Source organism: Palaemon carinicauda, chromosome 41 (assembly GCF_036898095.1).
Source record: "Palaemon carinicauda isolate YSFRI2023 chromosome 41, ASM3689809v2, whole genome shotgun sequence".
Lineage (NCBI taxonomy): Eukaryota > Metazoa > Arthropoda > Malacostraca > Decapoda > Palaemonidae > Palaemon > Palaemon carinicauda.
Genome location: NC_090765.1, coordinates 22,590,245 through 22,600,219, shown reverse-complemented (window position 1 = coordinate 22,600,219; position 9,975 = coordinate 22,590,245). Strand labels below are relative to the sequence as shown.

The window sequence follows — 9,975 nt, the reverse complement described above, 5'->3', positions numbered from 1 at the left end:
CCTATTAAATAGCGTGGTTTGTATGTCAGTTACAGAACAAATGAAATAAATATGCATGATGTTTGAATACAAAAATGTGCAAGGCATTACTTATTCATAAAAACGGTTTACTTTGGATCAAAGTTATATTTGGTGTAAAACAAAGTATGGATATTATCCTCACATTAAACTTTAAGAAAGGAAAGATTGTCTATATGCCATGTACCCATCCAGTTATAATTGTAGCTTTCACATACTTCTTTGAAAGTAATAAATATATTAAAAAGAAAGTTGCGTTAACCATATATCCTCATCAGTATTTCAGTATTAAAATTTGTTTATCCACCTTCATCTAACAAGGCAACTGAAACATCAATTCATCTGTGAGAGATTCCAGTATACTTTTCCAAAGTCAGCATCCACAGAGTGCCTCCATATTTACTTAAATATCAACCAAATTTGTTTAATATAGATTTTATTTTGTCAATGGTACCAGTGGGGCTTGGGTGTTTGCATGTATTGTTCCACTATACAAAGGTAAGGAAGATGTGTATGAGTGTTGTAATTCAAGAGGTATTAGTTTGATGAGTGTGATTGGAAAATGTAAGGTAGATTGCTAATTAGTACAGGATGGTTTTAGAAGAAGTAGGGATGCATGGATAAGATTTTTACAGTTTCGCAGATATTCCAGAAATATTTAGCAAAAGGTAAGAAGGTGTATATTGCATTTATGGATCTGGAGAAAGCTTGAGAGTTGATAGGGAAGCGATGTGGAATGTGATGAGGTTATATGGAACTGGTGGATAACTGTTGCAAGCAGTAAAGAGTTTACTGTATACATAGGCAGTAAAGCATGGGTAAGACATGAAATGAAGTGAATGAGTGGTTTCCAGTGAGTGGGACTGAGACAGGGATGTGTGATGCCACCATAGTGAACTCTTGAGTGCTTGGTCAAGGATTGAAACTGATAGATGAGTGTGATCATGAGTTTGTGGATGATACGGTATTGACTGCAGACTCAGGGGCGAAGCTGGGTTGATTAGTGACAGAGTTTGGAAGGGTGTATGAGAGAAGGAAGTTGAGAGTTAAGAGGTAAGAATAAAGTTATGAGATACATAAGAAGGGAGGTTGGTGTTTTGTTGAATTTCATGTTGTATGGAGAGTTAATTAATTAAGTAGGTCAGTTTAAGCACTTGAGGCCTTTTGTTGTTGCAGAGAGTGAATGAAAGATGTAAAGTGTTAGGGGCAGTAAAGGGAGTGGTAAAGAATAGAGGGTTAGGAATGAATGTAAAGAGTTCTGTATGAGAAAGTGATTATACCAACTGTGATGTATGGATTGGAGTTGAGGGGAATGAAAGTGAGAGACAGAAATTGAATGTGGGCAAGATGAAGTGTCTGAGGAGTATAGGTTGTGTATTTTGATTAAATACAGTTAGGAACGAAGTAGTGAGGGTAAGGACCAGTGTAAGAAATTATTTAGCAGCTAGAGAGGCTATGAATGCATTGAGGTGGTTTGGTCATGTAGACAGAATGGAAAATGGCCATCTGCTGAAAAAGGTGATGAACACAAGAGTTGATGGGAGAAGTAAAAGAGGAAGGTCAAAGTTTGGAACACAAGAGTTGATGGGAGAAGTAAAAGAGGAAGGTCAAGGTTTGGAACGCAAGAGTTGATGGGAGAAGTAAAAGAGGAAGGTCAAGGTTTGGGTCGATAGATGGAGTGGAGAAAGCTCTAGATGATGGGAGGATAGATGTGAGAGGCAAAAGTGTGCGCTAGAAATAGGAATGAATGGCAAGCAATTGTAACACAGTTCTAATAGGCCCTGTTGCTTCCTCCAGTCACCTTGGTGACCACTGAGGTAGCAGCAGTAGGGTGATTCAGCATATGAAGCTTTATTTGTGGTGGATAATGGGGAGGGTGGGCTGTGGCACCCTAGCAGTACCGGCCAAACTCAGATGAATCCCTCATTAGGCTGGGAGGAGCTAAGAAGTTTTAAGTTTCCCTTTGGTTCTTTTTTTATGTAAGCTCCCACCCCCAAAACTGGAGAAAGTGTCTTTCTCGATAGAAAGACTAACTAAATCCTTATAAAAAAACTTTCATGCAAATTGCAAAATACATTCTTTCAGAGGATGAATGAAATTTTTTTAATGTATAACGTACCTAAACAATTTTCTTCATCAGAAGAGTCCAAACACTGAGGTATTCCATCGCAGCGAAGTCTCTCATCAACACAGTACAGGTCATGGCACTGCCACTTTCCAGGTCCACATTCTATAAATGATAATGAACACATATCAAACTGTCACTGTAGTCAAAATACTAAATGTACTTAAATACAGTGAATATCCTGATGCATGAATTAGGTTTATGTATAATTCCACTTATGTTTTGGTACCACAAAATCTAATTAGGTCAAAATTTTAAACATGTATGCTACTATGTTTGAGTACTAATAAATTAATACATAAATATCAAAATTCTAATAATAAAATTATTATTATTATTATTAAATGCTAAGCTACATCCCTAGTTGGAAAAGCAGGATGCTATAAGCCCAGGGGCCCCAACAGGGAAAATGGCCCAGTGAGGAAAGGAAAAGAGGAAAAATAATATATTTTAAGAACAGTAAAAACATTGAAATAAATATTTCCTAGATAAACCACAAAAACTTTAACAAAACAAGAGGAAGAGAAACTAGATAGAACAGTGTGCCTGAGTGCACCCTCAAGCAAGAGAACTCTAATCCAAGATAGTGGAAGGCCATGGTACAGAGGCTATGGCACTATCCAAGACTAGAGAACAATGGTTTGATTTTGGAGTGTCCTTCTCCTAGAAGAGATGCTTACCATAGCTAAAGAGTCTCTTCTACCCTTACCAACAGGAAAGTAGCCACTGAACAATTACAGTGTAGTAGTTAACCCCTTGGGTGAAGAAGAATTGTTTGGTAATCTCAGTGTTGTCAGGTGTGAGGACAGAAGAGAATCTGTAAAGAACAGGCCAGACTATTCGGTGTCTGTGTAGGCAAAGGGAAAGAACCGTAACCAGAGAGAAAGATCCAATGTAGTACTGTCTGGCCAGTCAAAGGACCCCATAACTCTCTAGCGGTATTATCTCAATGGGCGGCTGGTGTCCTGGCCAACCTACTACCTATATTGTACTGTGATGTACTAATTTCCAATTCCTTATCCATCTAGTGAAGTATTGTAATAATATGGTGGTTCAAGACAATACTACCAGGTGGATAACCATACCATTCATCTTTCAGTCTCAAAGCAAAACTTAGTTCAATGACCTCCTGACCTTACTACGCTGTAGGGAGGAAGAGGGCCATTTACATGAATGCCAGGGGAGTATAGAAAAAGTAATATTACCAAGATTCTGTTTATTTCTATGACCTATCTTTGCATTCATATTGCTGACTGTCACACTGAAGAGGTGGGATAGTGAAGGAAAGATTTAAGCAATTTAAAGGCATTACCTAACTGAGCAATAATAAACTCACCTTTAATGAAAAATAGTAAGTCCGTAAACTAAGAGAGAGATTGCAAATCTCGAATGGAATGAAGAAAATGAAACACTCTCGAGGAGCTTGAAGCTTGAAAATTCCCTTCAGAAAAAATCTACAATAAACTTATTGAATAAATTTATATCATTATATTACCCCTCATCCTGGAATTTTCCTTAGAAAAAAAATGAAATAAATCCCAACTTTGAAAACTCTTGATTAAAAAGAAAAAACTTTTATTCAACTACATCACCCGCATCCACCAAAGAACCCAATGGCCACATATTCTAACAAACAAACCAAACTTCCTTTAAATAATGCTTAGAAGAAAGAGACAATGCTTTTTCCAATGAAAAATCTCTAAAAGAAAACATTGCTATTGTCGTATCCAAATATAGAATCCTTTGAGAGAGATCAAGAAGACTTCTCCATATTGACCAGGAGTCCTAACCTAATAAGTAACTTCAAGAAACCGAAGTTTTTGAACCTGAATCTTTTCCAAAGATTCTTTTGAATTATCATATCGTCCAGGGACATAAAAATTCTGTTGCCCAAAATCCTCAGCCATTTAGAGCTAAAAAAGGTAAGACCCATAATCCTGGTGAATATTTGTTGAGCTGTCCTGAGACCAGAACATGGGTATCTGAACAGGTAATTCACTGATCCATTTCATTTATTCAGGATGAACAGGAATGTAAGAATAAGTATGTTAAGTCTAATGACAACATCCAATCTCCTTTCCTTACTGCCCTTTGGACTGTTGAAAGTGTTTCCATGGAGAACTTGGTGAGAACTGTACAGTACACCTGTTTAAAATGGAGATATTTAATACTGACTTCTACCCGCAACCCCCAATGCCTTAGGCACTTGAAACAACGAGATGGGAGGTTGGTGCTGGTTGAATGTCAAGTTGAATGGAGAGATACTTAAGAAAGTAGATCAATTTAAGTAATAGGGGTCTGTTTTTTGCTGAAAATGGTGGAGTGGAATCTGATGTACTAAGTGAGAGAATGAAGGATCTAAAGTTTTAGGGGCAGTGAAGTGAGTGGTAAATAATAGAGGGTTAAGAATGAATGTAAAGAGAGTTCTGTAAGAGAAAGTGACTGTACCATCTGTGATATATGGATGGGAGCTATGGGAAATGAAAATGACAGAGAGACAGAAATTGAACGCATTTGGGATGAAGTGTCTGAGGAGTATGGCTGGTGTATCTTAGTTAGATAGGGTTAGGAACAAAGCGGTGAGGATGAGAACAGGAGTACAAAATTATTTAGCACCTAGAGTAGATATGAATGTGTTGAGGTGGTTTGGCCATGTAGAGAGAATGAAAAATGGCTGTCGGCTGAAAAAGGTGATAAATGCAAGAGTTGATGGGAGAAGTACAAGAGGAAGGACAGGGTTTGGGTGGTTGGATGGAGTGAATAAAGCTCTAGGTGATAGGAGGATAGATGTGAGTAGAAAAAGAACATGCTAGAAATAGGAATGACTGGCAAGTGATAGTGATGCAGTTCTGATAGGCCCTGTTGCTTCACCCAGTCGCCTTAGTGACTGCTAAGGTAGCAGCAGTAGGGGGATTTAGCATATAAATTTTCATTTGTGGTGGATAACGGAGGAGGCTAGGCTGTGGCACCCTAGCAGTACCAACCAAACTTTGTTGAATCCCTCGTCAGGCTGGTAGGAGTGAAGAGGAGAAAAGTCCCCTTTTGTTCTTTTTTATGTCGGCTAACTGCCAAAATCGGAGGAACTGCCTAGCTAGATACATAGAATAGTCTTCACTTCAAACAAACCCCGTGCAGTGTAATTTTACCTTTTGCTTTAATACTTAGATAGGAGCAAGTACTAACCTGCTCTACATTTAATTTCATCAGAATAATCTTCACAGTCTACTTCACCATCACATAACTGATCTTTATCAATGCAGTATCCATCATCACACTGCCACTGCCCAAGTCCACAAGCTGCAATATTATAAAATCAGCATTACTACTATTGAACATATTTAACAAATTCATCCATAACACTCAAATGAAATCTATAGCTATATGGGTTTGCATAAATGATTTTAATCTAATTATAAAGATCTATTAGAGAAATAGAATTTAAGCTATTTCAAATAAGAATACCAAAAATAAATAAATAAACTTTAACCACTAAAAATTAAAAATTTTGAAATTCACATATTATTATTATTATTATTATTACTTACTAAGCTACAACCCTAGTTGGAAAAGCAGTATGCTATAAGCCCAGGGGCTCCAACAGGGAAAATAGCTCAGTGCGGAAAGGAAAAAAGGAAAATAAAATATTCTAAGAAGAGTAACAACAATAAATATCTCCTATATAAACTATAAAAACTTTAACAAAACAAGAGGAAGACAAATAAGATAGGAGAGTGTGCTCGAGTGTACCCTCAAGCAAGAGAACTCCAACCCAAGACAGTGAAAGGCCATGGTACAGAGGCTATGGCACTACCCAAGACTAGAGAACAGTGGTTTGATTTTGGAGTGTCCTTCTCCTAGAAGAGCTGCTTACCATAGCTAAAGAGTCTCTTCTACCCTTACCAAGAGGAAAGTGGCACTGAACAATTACAGTGCAGTAACCCCTTGGGTGATGAAGAATTGTTTGGTAATCTGTGTTGTCAGGTGTATGAGGATAGAGGAGAATATGTAAAGAATATGCCAGACTATTCAGTGTGTATGTAGGCAAAGGGAAAATGAACCGTAACCAGAGAGGAGGATCCAATGTAGTACTGTCTGGCCAGTCAATAGACCCCATAACTCTCTAGTGGTAGTATCTCAACGGGTGGCTGGTGCCCTGGCCAACCTACTACCTATATTTAAGATGTACCACACAGTATAAATTTATGGAACAGAATAAACAAGCTGAATTTATGTTGAAGGGCAAAAGATGAATTAAAAACTTGCTCCATTGTCATCTACATGATATAATATGGAACTTGTGAAGGTGTACCAAAAATTTATTGATAGTATGTGCAATGGAAATATGGTGCTCCTTGTCCTCTCAGAATCCTTTCATTATCCAATAAAATCCTACACCAACATGTATAAGGTTATACTGGAGATGTTAGGCTAGAACTGCCTCTGGGTGGGAGCCAAAGAAATTTTCAGCCATTTCTATTAGGTTCATGCTAATGGTTAGCTTTCTGAATAGTTTTCAAAAAACCTTAGATTATGAAATCAGTGCATTAACCCTTTTACCACCAGGCTATTTGGAAATTTCCAACCCTTAAACCCCAGGGGTTATTTTTTTTCAAGCACATTTTGCAGTATATTTTTTTTTTTAAATTGCTCTAACTTCCTTGATTCTTATCATAGAGAGGTCAGGTTGGCCTCCTTCTCTTGAAAAATGCCTGAAGTTTCTCAAAATATTATCAAAAATATGCAAAAAAAAAAATTTTAAATTGCAGTTTTTTGCAAGGACGTACCAGTATGTCCATGGGGGTAAAGGGATGAGTTTTGTGAAATGTACCAGTACGTCCTTTGCGGGTAAAAGGTTTGATGACACCATATTTTCAATAAAATAAGCTGTTTAATTGTCTCAGGAAGAGTTCAAAGGTCTTTTTAATAACTTTCACACTGGTCATTTGCTTGAATCTCCCCCGGAGTAAATTGGAAATATCTCTGTTTAAAATATCACTATATTGATGTTTGGGACCAGATTTTAAATAAGAACATGATTTGATCCTGAAAGACAGTATTTAATCTGGAATATGACTGTGTGATGTCATTTGATTAGCACCGCATCCCTACTAGGATTAAAAGCCACTCAATACATCTATATATATATATATATATATATATATATATATATATATATATATATATATATATATATATATATATATATATATATACAGTACATATATATATATATATATATATATATATATACAGTACATATATATATATATATATATATATATATATATATATATATATATATATATATATATATATATATATACAGTACATATATATATATATATATATATATATATATATATATATATATATATATATATATACAGTACATATATATATATATATATATATATATATATATATATATATATATATATATATATATATATATATATATATAGTACATATATATATATATATATATATATATATATATATATATATATATATATATATATATACAGTACATATATATATATATATATATATATATATATATATATATATATATATATATATATATATATATATATAAATTTATAAATATATATTATATATTAATTGTTTGCTCTTCATCTTTTAAAGTCTCCCAAGACTAAAAATCGATTCATACATTCAATTTCAAAAGCTTCTCTGTGAAAATCTTCCACAAACTTAGTTGTATCAAACCTAGGTAGTCTGTCTCCATTTCTGTTGGGTGCTAACAGTTTTAATTTCAATGTGACAATGAGGAGCTGGTGATAACTACCAATATCTGCACCTCTATCGCTACTTACATTTCACACAATTGATGGGTATTGTCCACAATTAAAATGTCCAAAAACTTTTCCAACTTCCCCTTCCACTTATACAACTCTACCAGACTACGTGCAGGAAGCCAGTAAAGCGTCACTGAGTACCTGCATTGGTTAGTTACTGTTATCCTCTCTGAATGAACAAAGTTCATAAGAAACTAAGATTTACGTAATAGTGACTTATACTGTATAGTAAAAGAGAGGTAGGGTATGTGTGTGCGTGCACGCATGCCTACATGCGTGTGTAAACATTTTGGACCATTAATTGGACTGCCCATGGAAAGGTGATACAAGATTTTTACAACTTTCTGCATATAAAACTTTACCCGACCAATGGCAGACAAATTATTACATCATCACTACATAGTGTTCAATTGTCCTCATGTCTTATTATATCCAAAAGATAAAATTCTGACCTGTCAGGATATCAACTGTTTAGGAGATTGTACATGTTATTACAACCAAATTTACATTAAATTAGATTTAAAAAGACTATATGGTATTTATAAACCTGGATCACTATAAAACAAAATTCAGTGAAATATTCTTAAAAACTAGTAACTCCTATAAGTATCGCCCATACCGGAAAAAGTCATTGTACTATATGTATTACACTGAACATATTACACAATTATAGGTAGTAGGTTGGCCAGGGCACCAGCCACCCGTTGAGATACTACCGCTAGAGAGTTATGGGGTCTTTTGACTGGCCAGACAGTACTACATTGGATCCTCCTCTCTGGTTACGGTTCATTTTCCCTTTGCCTACATACACACTGAATAGTCTGGCATATTCTTTACATATTCTCCTCTATCCTCATACACCTGACAACACAGATTACCAAACAATTCTTCATCACCCAAGGGGTTACTGCACTGTAATTGTTCAGTGCCACTTTCCTCTTGGTAAGGGTAGAAGAGACTCTTTAGCTATGGTAAGCAGCTCTTCTAGGAGAAGGACACTCCAAAATCAAACCACTGTTCTCTAGTCTTGGGTAGTGCCATAGCCTCTGTACCATGGCCTTTCACTGTCTTGGGTTAGAGTTCTCTTGCTTGAGGGTACACTCGAGTACACTCTCCTATCTTATTTCTCTTCCTCTTGTTTTGTTAAAGTTTTTATAGTTTATATAGGAGATATTTATTGTTGTTACTCTTCTTAGAATATTTTATTTTCCTTTTTTCCTTTCCGCACTGAGCTATTTTCCCTGTTGGAGCCCCTGGGCTTATAGCATACTGCTTTTCCAACTAGGGTTGTAGCTTAGTAAGTAATAATAAGTAATAATAATAATAATAATAATATGCTTTAGCTTATCCTTGATGCTCACTACAAACTTCATGTCCTTGATGAAATGCTAGATTTCAATAATCTATTTGTCTTTTAATATTATTCAATGAAATACCTGTAATCAAATCTAAAAGTAGCAAAAAAAAAGTTGGATAGTTACTTATTTGGCATCCATCTTCATCACTATTATCTCGACAATCAGGATGACCATCACAACGTTTTCCTCGAGGTATACATGTCTCATCCCAACACTTCCATTCGTTAGTATTACAAACTGTAAAATCAAAAGACAAAATAATTGGTTGGAAAATGCATGAAGGTTCTAGACTAGAACTAAATTTTTTTATTGATATGAAAGGAGGTGGGCAGAGTCAGCTGAGAGAGTTGCCTTACAAGCGACGATAGTACCATACTTCGAAAACTGCCAAGTTGGCAACCTTGATGCCAGTAGAGCCATGCTCCCCACGCTATGGGAATGCATTACTAGAAGTATCTAGAGTAAATTTGGATGATGTATATAAGACCTAGCAATGCATAGGAGTCAGATAAATCCAGCCTAACATCCCACAAGATTTGTGCTTCTGCCAGCCTCTATCCAGCCACTATGTGCATGCTGTCTCCTCTTCAATGTGAGCATTTCCTCTTAAACAAAACAAATAGTGATTTTTCTCCAATGCATACCGTCTATAATG

The 9,975-nt window shown here is 35.6% G+C and overlaps 1 protein-coding gene across 1 annotated transcript in view; it reads right to left on the bottom strand.

The window, feature by feature from the left end:
• Window positions 1–9,443: 9,443 nt before the first annotated feature.
• LOC137632365 (very low-density lipoprotein receptor-like) overlaps window positions 9,444–9,975 on the bottom strand; it is a 25,849-nt gene continuing 25,317 nt past the window's right edge. The window contains exon 7 of the mRNA XM_068364300.1: window positions 9,444–9,557. The gene's annotated coding sequence lies outside the window, so the exon portion shown is untranslated. The remainder of the gene's footprint in view (window positions 9,558–9,975) is intronic.